Source organism: Lagenorhynchus albirostris, chromosome 6 (assembly GCF_949774975.1).
Source record: "Lagenorhynchus albirostris chromosome 6, mLagAlb1.1, whole genome shotgun sequence".
Taxonomy (NCBI): Eukaryota; Metazoa; Chordata; class Mammalia; order Artiodactyla; family Delphinidae; genus Lagenorhynchus; species Lagenorhynchus albirostris.
The window spans coordinates 67,333,405-67,351,275 of record NC_083100.1 but is presented as its reverse complement, the minus strand read 5'-3'; positions in this window follow the sequence as shown (position 1 = coordinate 67,351,275).

Here is a 17,871-nt window from a genome sequence, read left to right as displayed (position 1 = left end):
CCTTCCTTTTGTCCTCTATCTCCTACTTATCCCTTTCACCTTCTCTCCACTTGCCTCATTCTCTTGATCCATCAGACACAGCACAGCCATCTGATAGCTATACCTTTAAGTAATTTTGGACAGAAGCAAAAGGCCCTGGAATCCTTAGTAATCCGCTTCAGATCCAGCTACTGAGTGCTGGTTAGGCTCCTGAGCAGCCAACAGTCTTTTCAGGCAACTACCTTGGAAATTGAAAACCTGTTAGAGCATCTGTGGAATAACGTGAGCCCTCAGACAAAATCATACAAATAAAAAAGAAAATGTCCTTTCAGTGTTAAGGCACTGCTGAAACAATTGAAAGGAAGACAGGCTCTCGGTGATCCCTATTGATGAGCCTCAAAGCAGCTGGGCCTTAGGAGCAGACTGGTTATTTTGCCTGCATTTCAGGTGTCATTAAGGCCTCTGCCCTGAAGGCCGAGCCGCTTACTCTACTGCACACAGCTTCCTGTCTGAGAGGAATAGCAAACCTGAGACAATGCGCATATGAAAGTTACTCATAGGGTAAGCAATACATGCACAGAGCATTCCAGCCCAGCAATGCTGGATACCTGGTTGAAGGGAAAGATAACTGCAAATGTACCTGCTGCAGCTGCTTCTGTTTTTTGCTTTCTGTCCCCAACCTCCACAAATGTGCTCCCCCTCCTGCCGCGGAAAAGACCACCGTGCTCTCCCCCTGCCTCTCCTTGGACTCCCTGGTCCCTGAATTACTTTCCTTCTCCACTCCTCCCACCCCTTTACTCTCTTCCCTTCTAACTTACTAAACTGCTCTGAACCATAATGTTTGACAAGGATCTACAAATATGTCTAATAAATGTTTCTGCTGAGCCAAATTTAAAGTAACTTCCCTCTCTTTGTTGAGATCATCTTTGAAATTATTCTTATGGTTCAACATTTTCATTTCTGCCTAATGCACAGGGTATTTTTAAGCAGGTGATTTTATTTCTGTGTGCCAGAGTGCCACTATTAAAAGCTTCTGATGTGCTGAAAGTAACGCGTTTCCAAGAAATTCAAGTCACTTCACCCATTGCCTCCTCTTAATATACTCCTCTCTTTCATGTCTCATCCTGTCTCTGTTCCTCACTTCCCCCTTCCCCATGACCCCCTTGCTTTGCCTTTTATTTATCAAACTCCCCCCACCACCTTGTTCTTTTCTAGTCTTCCCCAACTAAAACAGATTTTTCATCTGGCCATTTCTGGTCACCCTGTTACCCTCCTAACAATGCATGGCATCTTTCCTCTCCCGTTTCTACTCTCTTCTTCACCCTGACTCATCCCCTGGTCCCAGGACAACGGAGTGCTGCGAGATTGGGACAAGGATGTTGAGCAGGAAATTTAACAATGGCAGAGCTGTGACAAGTTAATTCAACTCCTGCTGTTAAATTAACCACCGTTCCAGCCGAGTTAACGCGTCACCCAGTTTCAAAAGGTTAAGCTCCAAGCTTAATCTTATTCATCATTATGAACTCTTCAAATTGGCTGAAATATTTAAAATTCAGTGAAATGAAAGGACCACAGGAAACATTTAAGAGCCAACTGCCCGGTCTTCAAAAAATGGAGAAATAATCTATGAAGATTAGGAAAAGACGGCTTCAAAATGGGTGAATGGAGACACTCGAGAACCAGGTTAGAGTGAATAATAAAAGGACATGGAGGACAAGGACATCTTATCTTCCCACCATCATAAAGAGATTCAGGCGTTAGGAAGAAATTTAATGGAGCACCCTGAAAATACTTGTCCTATCTCATCATAAGCAACAGACCAAAACTGAATGCTAATGAAAAGGGCATGTACAATAATACCTCCTGAGCTCTCGATTTCTCTTTGGACTTCAGACACAGATGGGAGGTGGGCCACAGTGTGCCCCCCACTTATCACTGACTGGAAGGGAGCTCACAGTCCCCTGAGTGCTCTCCATTCAGGCTTCTGTGACAGCAGAGAGCCCATGTGAATTTTGAGAGAGTAACCATGCAGCAGGAAAGAACACTGGAGGTGCTGAGGCTAGCATTTCTTACTTAGCACAATGTTTAGTAAACAGTAGGGCTTATAAAGGTTAACTCCATTATTACTAGTATTTCTGTTATTGTACACTTTCAATTACAAACCTCTGTAGACTTGAACAGTGTAACAACTGAGATGGAGACAAATGATATCCCACATGCACCCCTTTCCCTTCCTTAATCTCTCACCCCAAGCTGAAGTGTGTGGACTTGTTTAAAATGTTATTTCATATGTGCATGAGCTCCTGCTACCAACCCAGCAACCCAGGGCTTTTGACACTAATAGCCACATCTTGCCCAAGCTGGTCCTCATGCTTCATTTTCCTCCCTGCTCCTGTTTGCCACTTCTACACGCTGTCACAAATTCCTTCATGCTCTACCTCTTCTCAGAAATTTTTTGTATTAGGGTTATCCATCCTTAATTTGCCAACATAATCATGCTTCAACTTCTCGTGAGAGGTAGTCTTTGAATTTATAATGATACTGCTTTGTTGATGGTATGTTTGATCTGTTTGTATATTTTATTGCCTCATAGGTACCTAGAGGGCAAAAACCTGTCTATTTTTAATACACACTCTCTATGGCTAGTACATCTATGTTGTCCATCTCTTGAGTTCCTAATAAACAATAAGCCTAAAAGCATCTGTATGCCTTCCATTTTAATTTTGTGCCATATTTGTTTTAACACTCTCTCTCTCTCTCTCTCTCACACACACACACACACACACACACACACACACACACACAAGACCGTCCTTACCGATTCATAGGCTGCTTTTAACTGGTTTCTCTAATTACATTGGTAAAAACCTCAATACAAGGCATATATGCTAAACTGTTAAACAGTAGTGAGGATGGTGAGTATTCTGCTTTATGATTTTAGCATATATGCCTCTAATAACTCCCCATTCAATAAGATGCTGAATGTGACATGATATTTTCCCTAATTGTCACAATATTACCTCCTATCCTAAACGCCCTTATGCAGTGTGAACTTGCCACTTCCCCATCAAGGGATGAAGTTGAATTCACCTCTCTTTGAGTTTGGGTCAGCCTTAGTGATGCAACAGAAGCCAACAGGATGTGAGGAAAGTGAAGCTTCGTTTGAGGCTAGGTCAAACGAAGCCTTCTGACTCCTGGAAAGCTAGTTCTCCAGATGCTGTCTGTCAGGATATACTCTCTCACAACCCAGCCACCAAGCTCTGAGAGTCCATACCAAATGATGAGACCATACATAGCCGCTCTGATCAACAGACAAGTGAGCCCAGCCTTTGAGTCATCTCAACCCAAATGCCAAGCATGTTAAGTGAAAACCCACAAGATGATTCCAGTACCCAGCCTCTGAGTCATCCCCATATATCGAAGTCCTCAACTGAGGCCCAGACATCAAGGAACAGAGGCAGTACATCCCCAGCCTGCCTGGTCAGAATCCCGATTCACAGGATCTTTGAGCAGAATAAAATGGTTACTTTACACAACTAATATTGATGCCTATTGGATTAAATGTTTTTATTAGGGATCATTAAATTTTTAAAATATCTTTATTGGAGTATAATTGCTTTACAATGTTGTGTTGGTTTCTGCTGTATAACAAAGTGAATCAGCTATATGTATACATATATCCCCATACCCTTCTCTCTTGCATCTACCTCCCACACTCGCTATGCCATGCCTCTAGGCGGTCACAAAGCCCCGAGCTGATCTCTCTGTGAGATGCAGCTGCTTCCCACTAGCTATCTATTTTACATTTGGTAGTGTATATATGTCAATGCTACTCTCTCACTTCGTCCCAGCTTACCTTTCCGCCTCCCCATGTCCTCAAATCCATTCTCTACACCTGCGTCTTTATTCCTGTCCTGCCCCTAGGTTCTTCAGACCATTTTTTTTTTAGATTCCATATATATGTGTTAGCATATGGTATTTGTTATTCACTTTCTGACTTACTTCACTCTGTATGACAGACTAGGTCCATCCACCTCACTACAAATAACTCAATTTTGTTTCTTTTTATGGCTGAGCAACATTCCATTGTATATATGTGCCACAACTTCTTTATCCATTCATCTGTCGATGGACACTTAGGTGGCTTCCATGTCCTGGCTATTGTAAATAGTGCTGCAATGAACATGGTAGTACATGTCTCTTTGTGGATTATGGTTTTCTCAGAGTATATGCTCAGTAGTGAGACTGCTGGGTTATATGGTAGTTCTATTTTTAGTTTTTTAAGGAACCTCCATACTGTTCTCCATAGTGGCTGTATCAATTTACATTCCCAGCAACAGTGCAAGAGGATTCCCTTTTCTCCACACCCTCTCCAGCATTTATTGTTTCTAGATTTTTTGATGATGGCCATTCTGACTGGTGTGAGATGATATCTCATTGTAGTTTTGATTTGCATTTCTCTAATGATTAATGATGTTGAGCATTCTTTCATGTGTTTGTTGGCAATCTGTATATCTTCTTTGGAGAAATGTCTATTTAGGTCTTCTGCCCATTTTTGGATTGGGTTGTTTGTTTGATATTGAGCTGCATGAGCTGCTTGCATATTTTGGAGATTAATCCTTTGTCAGTTGCTTCATCTGCAAATATTTTCTCCCATTCTGAGGGTTGTCTTTTCGTCTTGTCTATGGTTTCCTTTGCTGTGCAAAAACTTTTAAGTTTAATTAGATCCCATTTGTTTATTTTTCTTTTTATTTCCATTTCTCTAGGAGGTGGATCAAAAAGGATCTTGCTGTGATGAATGCCACAGAGTGTTCTACCTATGTTTTCCTCTAAGAGTTTTATAGTGTCTGGCCTTACATTTAGGTCTTTAATCCATCTTGAGTTTACTTTTGTATACGGTGTTAGGGAGTGTTCTAATTTCATTCTTTTACATGTAGCTGTCCAATTTTCCTAACACCACTTACTGAAGAGGCTGTCTTTCTCCATTGTATATTCTTGCCTCTTTTACCAAAGATAAGGTGACCATATGTATGTGGGTTTACCTCTGGGCTTTCTATCCTGTTCCATTGATCTATATGTCTGTTTTTGTGCCAGTGCCACACTGTCTTGATTACTGTAGCTTTGTAGTATAGTCTGAAGTCAGGGAGCCTGATTCCTACAGCTGTTTTTCTTTCTCAAGACTGCTTTGGCTATTCGGGGTTTTTTGTGTTTCCATACAAATTGTGAAATTTTTTGTTCTAGTTCTGTGAAAAATGCCATTGGTAGTTTGATAGGGATTGCACTGAATCTGTAGATTTCTTTGGGTAGTGTAGTCATTTCCACAATGTTGATTCTTCCAATCCAAGAACGTGGTATCTCTCTCCATTTGTCTGTGTCACCTTTAATTTCTTTCATCAATGTCTTATAGTTTTCTGAGTACAGGTCTTTTACCTCCTTAGGTAGGTATATTCCTGGGTATTTTATTCTTTTTGTTGCAGTGGTAAGTGGGAGTGTTTCCTTAATTTCTCTTTGAGATTTTTCATCATTAGTGTATAGGAATGCAAGAGATTTCTGTGCATTGATTTTGTATCCTGCTACTTTACCAAATTCATTGATTAGCTCTAGTAGTTTTCTGGTAGCATCTTTAGGATTCTCTATGTATAGTATCATGTCATCTGCAAACAGTGACAGTTTTACTTCTTTTCCGATTTGGATTACTTTTCTTTTTCATCTCTGATTGCTGTGGCTAAAACTTCCAAAATGATGTTGAATAATAGCGGTGAGTGTAGGCAACCTTGTCTTGTTCCTGAGCTTAGAGGAAATGGTTTCATTTTTTCACCATTCAGAATGATGTTGGCTATGGGTTTGTCATATATGGCCTTTATTATGTTGAGGTAGGTTCTCTCTATGCCTACTTCCTGGAGAGCTTTTATCATAAATGGGTATTGAATTTTGTCGAAAGCTTTTTCTGCATTTACTGAGATTATTATATGGTTTTTATCCTTGATTTGTTAATATGGCGTATCACATTGATTGATTTGCGTATATTGAAGAATCCTTGCATTCCTGGGATAAACCCCACTTGATCATGGTATATGATCCTTTTAATGTGCTGTTGGATTCTGTTTGCTAGTATTTTGTTGAGGATTTTCACATCTGTGCTCATCAGTGACATTGGCCTGTAGTTTTCTTGTTTTGTGACATCTTTTCCTGGCTTTGGTATCAGGGTGGTGGTGCCCTTGTAGAATGAGTTTGGGAGTGTTCCTCACTCTGCTATATTTTGGAAGAGTTTGAGAATGATAGGTGTTAGCTCTTCTCTAAATGTTTGTTAGAATTCTCTTGTGAAGCCACCTGGTCCTGGGCTTTTGTTTGTTGGAAGATTTTAAATCACAGTTTCAATTTCAGTGCTTGTAATTAGTCTGGTGGGTTTTTACCTTGCTCCTTCATCTGCTGCATATTTCTTTGTCTTCTCATTTTGTTTAACTTACTGTGTTTCAGGTCTCCTTTTCACAGGCTGCAGGTTCATAGTTCCCATTGCTTTTGGTTTCTGCACCCAGTGAGTGAGGTTTGTTCAATGGCTTGTGTAGGCTTCCTAGTGGAGGGGCCTGGTGCCTGTGTTCTGGTGGGTGGGGCTGGGTCTTGTCTTTCTGGTGGGCAGGGCCATGTCTGGTGGTGTGTTTTTGGGTGTCTGTGAACTTTGTATGGTTTGAGGCAGCCTCTCTCCTAATGGGTGGGGTTGTATTCCTGTCTTGTTAGTTGTTTTTCATGGGGCATCCAGCACTGGACCTTGCTGGCCATTGGGTGGAGCTGGGTCTTAGCGTTGAGACAGAGATCTCTGGGAGAGCTCTTGCCGATTGATATTACATGGGCTTGGGAGGTCTCTGGTGGTCCAATGTCCTGAACTCAGCTCTCCCACCTCAGAGGCTCAGGCCTGACACCAGGCCGGAGCACCAAGACCCTGTCAGTCACATGGCTCACAAGGGAGAAATAAATAAAGAAAAAAACTTAAAATAAATAATAATAAATTTTAAAAGTATTAAAATAAAATAAATTAAAAAACAAAAAAAGAAGAGAGCAACCAAACCAATAAACAAATCCACCAATGATAACAAGAGCTAAAAACTACAGTAAGATAAACACAAAAATCAGAAACAAGTCAGTCACAGACAGCAAAACCCAAGTCTACAGTTGCTCCCAAAGTCCACTGCCTCAATTTTGGGATAATTCGTTGTCTGCTAAGGTATTCCACAGATGCAGGGTACATCAGGTTGATTGTGGAGATTTAATTTGCTGCTCCTGAGGCTGCTGGGAGAAATTTCCCTTTCTCTTCTTTGTTCGCACAGCTCTGGGGTTCAGATTTGGATTTGGCCCCGCCTCTGCATGTAGGTCACCCTCAGGCATCTGTTCCCGCCCAGACAGGACGGGGTTAAAGCAGTGGCTGATTAGGAGGCTTTGGCTCACTCAGGCTGGAGGTAGGGAGGAGTACGGCAGAGGCCAGCATGACGTTGCAACAGCCTGAGGTGCGCAGTGTGTTCTCCCGGGGAAGCTGTCCCTGGACCACAGGACCCTGGCAGTGGCAGTTGCACAGGCTCCCGGGGGGTGTGGATAGTGCTCTGTGTTTGCACGTAGGATCCTTGGTGGCTGCAGCAGCAGCGTTAGCATTTCATGCCCATCTCTGGGGTCTGAGCTGAGAGCCACAGCTCATGCCCGTCTCTGGAGCTCATTTAGGTGTTGCCTGCCTTCTGTGGGCAGACAGGGAAGAAATTCCCTCTCCTCGCGCACCCCGAAACGATGGTCTCTTGCCTTTTCGGCAGGTCCAGACTTTTTCCCGGACTCCCTCCTGGCTAGCTGTGGCGCACTAGCCCCCTCAGGCTGTGTTCACGCAGCCAACCCCAGTCCTCTCCCTGGGATCTGATCTCCGAAGCCCTAGCCTCAGCTCCCAGCCCCCACCTGCCCCGGCAGGTGAGCAGACAAGCCTCTCGGGCTGGTGACTGCTGCTCAGCACTGATCCTCTGAGCGGGAATCTCTCTGCTTTACCCTCCGCACCCCTGTTGCTGTGCTCTCCTCCATGGCTCCAAAGGTTCCCCTGGCCCACACCCCATCCCCGCCAGTGATGGGACTTTCTTGTGTGTGGAAACCTTTCCTCCTTCACAGCTCTCTCCCAGAGGTGCAGGTCCCGTCCCTATTCTTTTGTCTCTATTTTTTCTTTTTTCTTTTGCCCTACACAGGTATGTGGGTACTTTCTTGCCTTTTGGGAAGTGTGAGGTGTTCTGCCAGTGTTCAGTAGGTGTTCTGTAGGAGCTGTTCCACATGTAGATGTATTTTTGATGTATTCGTGGGGAGGAAGGTGATCTCCACGTCTTACTCCTCCGCCATCTTGAAGGTCTCCCCGATCATTAAATTTTGTGGGAAGAGTCCGAGCATATATGGAGATGATCCTATTTTTTTTTTTTTTTTTTTTGTGGTACGCGGGCCTCTCACTGTTGTGGCCTCTCCCGTTGCGGAGCACAGGCTCCGGACGCGCAGGCTCAGCGGCCATGGCTCACAGGCCCAGCCGCTCCGCGGCATGTGGGATCTTCCCAGACCGGGGCACGAACCCTTGTCCCCTGCATCGGCAGACAGACTCTCAACCACTGCGCCACCAGGGAAGCCCGATGATCTTATTTTTGTCCTGCTTGGATCTATTACTATGTTGAACTATATTGATAGATTTCTTAATATAAATCCAGATTTACATTTATGAAATAAATCTTTATTAGTTACAATGTATTATTTTAAATATACTTTTGGACACTATTTGCTATTATTTAAGATATTTATATAAATATTCATAAGTAATATTGGTCTTTGGTTTCTTTTTCTTTTACAGTTTTCTATCAGGTATAAGTATCAATGTTATACTTGCTTCACATAAAGAATTTGGACGTTTTTCTCCTTTTCTATGATCTGGAACAATTTAAGTAGAACTGGGATTATCTTGTCTTTGAAGGTTTTACAAATATATAAGCTTGATGTTTTTCTGTGGAGGGGTTCATTGATAAATTACCTGTTTCTTTTATGGAAATCATTATTTTAAAACTTCCTATCTCTATGGGGTCAATTTTAGTAAATTATATTTTCCTAGAAAATAAGTCATTTTACCAAGGTTGTCAAATTTATATACATAGGATAGGGCAACATTATCTCCCTTTCAAAAATGTACCTTTTGTTTTAATGGTGATTCATGCTCGTTTTTTTTCTTTATTCTGGTAAAATACTTAATATGAGATTTACCCTCTTTACGAATTTTTAAGTGTACAATGAACTAATATAAACCATAGACACAATGCTGTACAGCAGATCCCTAGAACTTACTTAATCATCATGCATAACTGAAGCATGATACCCATTGAATAGTAAATCCCTATTTCTCCTTCCCCACAGTCCCTGGCAATCATCATTCAACTAAGTATTTGACTATTTTATATATGTAATATAAGTGGCATCATGCAGTACTTGTTTTTCTGTGACTAGCTTATTTCACTCAGCATAATTTCCTCAAGATTGACTCATCCAAGATTTCACATATAGCAAAATTCATTTTTTAAGGCTGAATTACATTCCATTATATATATATGCTACATTTTCTTTATGCATTCATTCACTGATGGACATTTAGGTTGTTTCTGCATCTTGGCTATTGTAAATAATGCTGCTATGAACATGGGAGTGCAAATATCTCTTTGAGATCCTGACTACAAAGCTTTTGGATACTCAGAAGTCAGATTACTCTCATATGGTAGTCCTATTTTTTATATTTTGAGGAATCTCCATACTGTTTTCCATAGTGGCTGAATGATTTTACATTCTCACCAACAGTGTACAAAAGTTCCAGTTTCTCCAAATTCTCACCAACACTTAACTTTTTTTGGATTGGTTTTTGTTTTGATAATGCCCATCCTAACAGATGTGAGATGATATATCATTGGGTTTTGATTTGCGTTTCCCTGAGGATTAAAGATGTTGAGCATTTTTTCACATACATGTTGGCCATGTGTATGTCTTTTTAAAAGAAATGCTTATTATTATTATTATATTAAAGTCTTTAACCCATTCTAAAATAAGGTTATTTGGTTTTTTGCTATTAACTTGTATTTCCTACATATTTTACATATTTGGAGTCAACTTTTGTGAAGGTGTAAAGTCTGTGTGTAGATTCAGTTATTCACACGTGGATGTCCCACTGGCCCAGCACTATTTGTTTAAAACATTATCTTTGCCCCATTACGTTGCCTTTGTTCCTTTTCAAAGATCAGTTAGATTCATCTACGTGGGTCTATTTTTCTTTTTAAAAAATATTTTATTTATTTATTTTTGGCTGCATTGGATCATTGGGTCTTCGTTGCTGCACGTGGGCTTTCTCTAGTTGTGGCGAGCGGGGGCTACTCTTTGTTGTGGTGCACAGGCTTCTCATTGCAGTGGCTTGCCTTTGTTGCAGGGCACGTATTCTAGGGCGTGCAGGCTTCAGTAGTTGTGGCACGTGGGCTCCATAGTTGTGGCTCACAGGCTTTGGAGCACAGGCTCAGTAGTTGTGCCACACAGGCTAAGTTGCTCCACGGCATGTGGGATCTTCTCGGACCAGGGATTGAACCCATGTCTCCTGTATTGGCAGGAAGATTCTTAACCACTGTGCCACCAGGGAAGTCCCATGGGTCTATTTCTGGGTTCTCTACTCTGTACCACTGATCTATTTGTTCATTCATTCACCTATACTACACTGACTTAATTACCATGACTTGAATTCTTGAAGTGTTAGTCCTCCAACTTTGCTCTTCTTCTGCAATAGTGTATTGGCTATTCTCTGTCTTTGCCTCTTCACACAAACTTTAGAATAAGTTTGTCAATGTCTGCAAAATAATTTGCTGGGATTTTAATTGGAATTGCATTGAATCTATAGATCAAGTTGGGAAGAACTCTTGACAATATTGAGTCTTCCTCTCCGTGAATATGAAATATATCTGTTTATTTAGTTATTCTGTGATTTCATTCATCAGAGTCTTATAGTTTTCCTCATATAGATCTTATACATATTTGATTTATACCTATGTATTTCATTTCTGTGGATGCTAATGTAAATGGTATTGTGTTTTTAATTTCAAATTCCACTTGTGCATTGTTGGTATACAGGATATATTTGGATTACTATCTACCATATTTATTATTGTATTTGTTGCCCTTGTTCTTTGTTCCAATTTTTGTCTTCCAACTTTTTATGCCTTTTGTTGTAATAATTTAGCTTTTCATATGATTTTTTCTCTTTTCTTAGCATGTCATTTTTTTTTTTTACTTTTTTTAGTGGTTTCCCTAGAGTTTGTAATATATGAGTCCACTTTCAAATAACACTATACCACTTCATAGGTAGCGTGAGTCCCTTATAATAACAAGATAATCCTAATCCCTACCTTCTGTCCCTTGTATTTTTGCTGTCCCTCATTTCATTTATGCATAAGCATACATAGGCACATATTAAGAGTAAGAAAACTAAAAGTTTGTATTTTACCTTCACTTATTCCTTCTTCATGTGCTTCCTTATTTATGTATATCCAGGTTTCTGACCTATATTATTTTCCTTTTAACTTCTTTTAACATTTCTTGCAAGGCAGGGCTACTAGCAACAGATTCTCTTAATTTTGTTTGTCTGTGAAAGTCTTTATTTCATATTCACTTTTGAAGGATAATTTTGCAAGTACAGAACTCTAGGTTAGTAGGGCATTTTCTCACAACCCTTTAATATTTCACTCCATTCTTTTTGCTTGTACAGTTTCTGAGAAGGCAGATATTCTTATCTTTGTTCTTCCATAGGTAAGGTATTCTTTTCCTCTGGACTTTTCCTTTCTTTGATTTTCTATAGTTAAAAATGATATGGCTAGGTTGGTTTGATTTTTTTGTTTGTTTTTGTTTTGACATTTATCCTGCTTGGAGCTCTCTGAGCTTCCTAGATCTGTGGTTTGGTGTCTGATATTAATTCGGGGGAAATTCTCAGTCCTTACAGTTTCAAATATTTTATCTGTTCCTTTCACTCTTCTCCTTCTAATATTCCCATTATGTATATGTTACACCTTTTGCAGAACTTGGTTATTGTTTTTCAGCCTTTGTTCTCTTTGCTTTTTGGTTTTTGAGGATTCTATTGATATACTCTCTAGCTCAAAGATTCTTTGCTCAGACATGTCCAGTCTACTAATAAGCCCATCAAAGGCATTCTTCATTTTTATTAGGGTTTATCTCTAGCGTTTCTTTTTGGTTCTTACATGCTGTCTACTTTATCCATTAGAGCCCTTAGCATATTAATCATGGTTGTTTTAAATTCCAGGTCAGAAAATTCCAAAATCCTTGCCATGTCTGGTTCTGATGCTTGCTCTGTCTCTTTAAATTGAGCTTTGTAATTTTTTTCCACAGCCAGACATGATGTACTGGGTAAAAAGAACTGGTATAAATAGGACTTTAGTAATGTAGTGGTGAGTTATGGGGGGAGGGGAAGCATTCCACAGTCCTAAGATTAGGTCTCAGTCTTTCACTGAGACTTATGCCTCTGGATGGTGAACTTCTCATGTGTTTCTCAGTTCCTCTTCCCCTCCCCAACTTTTAGATGGTACAGGATGGCTAAAGGAGGCTAGAGTTGGCTATTTCCCTTCTGGTTGGTTCTTTCCAAGTCTGTAAGGCTCTGATCATACCCTCAAAGTTTTGACTCTAGTTAACTAGTTTCCCCAGAGGGCAGGTCTTGTTAAGAAGAGAGTGCTCTGTTATATTTCAAAATGGTTTTTTCCCCTCCTGCCTGAAGTATAAGGGGTTTTTCTCTTGATATTTACTGTGGGAACTTAGTCTAATGGAGGTAAATTTCACAATGCCCTCCCCCACCACTCCTCCAATGACTGGGTCCTCCTGGAGTTTTTAAGTCTCAGAGTTCACACTGACCTTCCAGCAATTTATCAATTACAGTTCAGGTTTCCCTATCCCAGCCCTGGGTGCTATGTAGGCTTTCACACATGAGTCTCTACTCCAGTAATCCATGACTCCCTGTATTCACCTGTTTTTCCCACTTGGGGGCAGCAGTTGTTCCTGTGCCCTCCCTTCTCTTACAGATCCAAAGAGAGCTACTGATTTTTCAGTCTATACAGCTTTTTATTTGTTTTGAGGACAGAGAAGCCACTTTCAAGCTCCTTACATGCAAACAGGGAACCAGAAGTCCTACACTTTCATTTTTATTGGCCTAATTATAGAATTCACCTGATCATTGTTTCAATTATAGAGAATCTGTTACATACTGTTTCCATTATCATTATTTTTGGATGCTTGTGTTTCCCCTTTGACCAAGTATTGTTTAATAAGAAGCTCTGTAGGTTTCTAAATAACGGCTTTTTTAAAAATTTTATCATTAAATGTCTAATTTTACTGTATTTGACCATAGAACAGTGTTCATATTATTTTTGTGGAATTCAGTGAGTTGTTGTCGTTGTTTAACAATTGGTATGTAGTTAGACTTGATATGTAATCAAGATTATTATGCACTTGGAAAATGGTGTTTTCTCAATTTTCAGGTTTTCAACCTTAACATATATTCATAAAATTAACTACATTAATTTTGTACTTTAAGCCTTCTATAGGCCTATGTAATTTTTACATTTAAATGGACTGTGAGTGTCACATATAAAGACTGATATTGTTAAAGGGTCCCTGTTTGCATCTTCTGCAGGGGCTGTGTTATTTGGCACATATATATTCATAACGTTTATATATGTATTGTGAATTGTAACTTCTAGTTTTATCAAATTCCTTTCATGCCTTGTTTAATACTTTGAGTCTTGAGCTCAAGCTTATCAAATACAAAGAATGTGATCCCTGTTTTGTTTTGCTTCGGTTTGGTTTGAATTTGACTGGTGGCTCAGACCAAAACCATAGCCTGGGGCAAACACTCCCAAAGAGCTAAAGCAAGGGATGGGGAGGGTGAAATAAGAAAGGAAATAAAGCAAACACAATCAAATTATATTGGCTTATCAAACTGGCTACAGTTTCAGATACCTGGTTCTCAACACTGCAGGACTGAGGAGGCTTGTGAAATGCATCTCATAACCATTCACCCAGGGGATAAAAGACAGAATCATTTATCTGTACTTGCCCACTCTCCCTTATTCAAGGGTGGCTCCACAGGTGTTAATTCCCCTACAATTCTAGGTTGTACAGGATTGCTGAGCAGGTTGTCTTAGGTGTTTCCTGCCATGACATCACAGAATTCCTTGTGCCAGAAATGAGGTAGATGGCATAGGTTCAGAGTAAGGCACTATCAAGTTCGCAAAGCCTATTTGGAACCAATAGCCCCAGCAGTGTCTGGAGTTAGAAGAGGACCTAAAAGGATTAGAAATGGTGCACAGAAGTGTCTCATACACAAGGTATAGCTTTACCAATACTATTTATTTTTAGTCTTTACGGGTCACTTTGTTTCCGGTATGTAACTTGCACGTAGCAGAGTTAGGTTTTGCTTTGTAAGCCAATCAGAAAAACTTCTTTTTTAATAACTGATTAATCTCACTTAGATACATTAATATAATTGATATATTTGGTCTCAGCTCTGTCAGATAAGATAGGTCAACTTATATATGTACAATTAACTATATTATGATATGTTTATTGTGTTTTTCACTATGTTTTCTGTTTTCCTTGCTTTTTATATTTTGATAGGAAGATTTGCATTTTTTTAGCGATTACTTTTATACTAATACTTCTGTATAGTCTTCATAGTCTTCCTTCTTACATAAGCTTGTCCTATGCAGTTTCTCAGCCTGAAATAATAATTTTGAACCCCAAAATGAAAATTACTTGACATTTCATGGGTTTTTCCTATTTGACACTTTCTCTCTTCTCATTTTCTTTTTTTTTTTTTTTTTTTTGCGGTATGCGGGCCTCTCACTGTTGTGGCCTCTCCCGTTGCGGAGCACGGGCTCTGGATGCGCAGGCCCAGCGGCCATGGCTCACAGGCCCAGCCGCTCCGCGGCATGTGGGATCTTCTCGGACCGGGGCACGAACCCACGTCCCCTGCATCGGCAGGCGGACTCTCAACCACTGCGCCACCAGGGAAGCCCCTCATTTTCTTTTTATTTGCATTATTTCTACTTTGTCAAGCACATACCAAAATTACATGCTGTCTTCCACACTTATACCCATCTAAATGTTTCCAATCCTCATTGTCAGTCTATTTGCCAAAAAGTCCCTAGCATTTAGAAGTTGGATAAAATTTGCTCCATATTAGATTCCTTGAGAAGGGCTTGAGGGCATAATATTCCTTGCAGTTTTACAGTGTTAATCTGCTTTGTTTTAACCTAATTCTTACAAGACAGCTTGAATGGATGTAAAATCCTTGTCATTCTATCCTTAAGTTTCTTGAAAACGTTGCCCCACTGTGGTCTTGCTTTATATGTTGCCATTGAGAATTCTGATGCCAAGTTAGTTATGTTTCTTTTGTAAGTGGCTTGCTTTTTTTTCAATCTGAAAGCCTGAAAGAATTTTTTTTATCTTTAAAGCCCAGCATTTTTATTAGAATATATTTCAAAGTAAATTTCTGCCAGCAGGCCTTTTCAATATGTATAACCAAGCCTTTTTTTTATTTCAGAAAAGTTTTCTCAGGTTGTCATTTTAAAGATTAGTTCTATTTCATTGTTTTTTGTTCTTCTTGGGCTCCAATCTTCTTGGGCTCTTTGATCTCTACCCATCTTTATTATTTTTATTCTTTTGGTTTTTTCATTCTTATTTTCTGTATCTTTTACTATTATCAAACATATCTACTTTCCCTTGTGATTAATTTTTATTACTGGAATGACTTTTTCTTCGACTATTTCTTTAATTCAGTCAGCTCTTATATTACATCATTTTGATATGTATCTATTTTGAATTTCATAGTTTTCTTTTACATCTGCAATTCAGACTAATTCATATTGAAGCATTTCCTTGTTTTCATTAGCTCTTTATCTTCAAATGCTTTTTGTTCTTCCATAACCAAGCTTCTAATTGATACATCCCTCTTCTACACTGCTGCCCTCGCTCTTAGATGTAGTATATTCCCACGATTGCCACCTCCTCTGGTCTCATACACTTTCCAAGCCCCTTCTTTTAATCTAATCCACCACTTATCAGAATTCTTCACAATATTTCTCCACTGGGAGTAGGACTCTTCTACCAAGGTTAAACCCTAGTTGATGTGATCTGAATTTTGTCCCCAATAGGATTCCTCCTCACTCTTCTTTCTTCTCTTCTAATCTTGTTGATTTTTTATTTCTTTGGAAGTTTCAGAGTTTGCTTCTGCTTATTACGAATGTGTACTTATTCACTGTGAATTGTAGTTTGAAGTCATCTCTGTCTCCTAGTTATGACTAGCCATGAGCTATGGGCAATGCTATTTATTCTCTTTATCTGTATGGATTTAGAGGCTTTGTGGAAAGATGTGACTACAGGATGCAGCCATTAACTTACAAGAATTATGACATACTGAGTAACATCATATAAATATTGAACTAGATTATAAATCATTAAAAATCCTTTATTGGGAGAAGAAGTGTTTGACAATAAATTGATTTACATTTGGACTATAAGAGGGCGTGAAAAATCTAATATTTGAGGGCATTTTAAAAAATGTAAGCACCAAATTAGCTTAAAATGGTCACCTTTTTTTCATGAGTCAACAGATAAATTCATAAGTAAAAATGTGTGAAATTTGGAAATGCCAATACTTTAACTTCTTAAAAGCCAATAGATTAAAACAGTGCATAGTGTTGCTATCATTTAATGGACTATGCACACTTTCTACTGATACATTTGCCCTGAGGTGTGATACTAATTTCCCTGAATTCATATTTTAAAAAAAATTTCTTTGGCTCATATATAACACAAATTCATTCAAGTGTTGGCTGCATAAACCACAGATTCACCTGTAAAAAATTCTATTTACCACATATAAAATTTGATAATTAGTAAATGTACTATACATTTATTGACTATAAATTACATTTTAGATATCTAAATGTAAAATATATAATATCTAATTATATATATTATTTAAATATATAATATCTAAATTTCTATTTAGATAAGAAATTTAAATAAAAAATAAATTAATATCTAAGATTATACTGAAGACAAGATACACTATTTTATTCTCTTCATATTTTCTAAAACATTGGCTAAACAGTGATGGATTACTGACATTTCCTAACTAGTGTTGCTAATTTCTAACCCCATGATTTCTCCTTTTCCACCTCTCCAACTTTACAACACAATATACCTTGACCACACCCTGCTCTCTCATTTCCAAACTTTTGTACATGCAATTCCTTCTTCCCTGGAATGTCATCTCATTCTTATTTTCCTGATAAGCCTCATTAGTTCACATAATTTTATTTAAATTTCTTCTTATATGATGTGCTCCATGTCTAATACCTCAATTCTAAGTTTTTGTTTTTGTTGGAACTAATCGAAGTATTGTAAAATTTTATTGAATATAGTTGTCCACTCGCAATATGCACTTTATTGAGAATTCTTATTTAGGCAAAATATTATATTATATGTAAACATAACATGTAAAGTACAGTTGATGTATTTATCCAAAATATGCCAAATATCAGTGCTAGAACCGTTTAACAATACTCAGTCATTTTTTGTTAAGCAACATTGAGCCAAAAAAAAAAAAATAGAGAAAAATTGATGGTTATATGGGTGTCCATGAGACTCTCCTAAAATTTTCACAAGTCTAAAGTACAGTTGGTGGGAGGTCACAGAGGTGCCATCAGTGGTTAACTATGAACTTACAGGGCACCAAAATACTCAAGGAAACAGTGTAAAGGATGAGAGGTGGATCCCAATTTAAGATAACTCTTTGTCTGACAAATCATA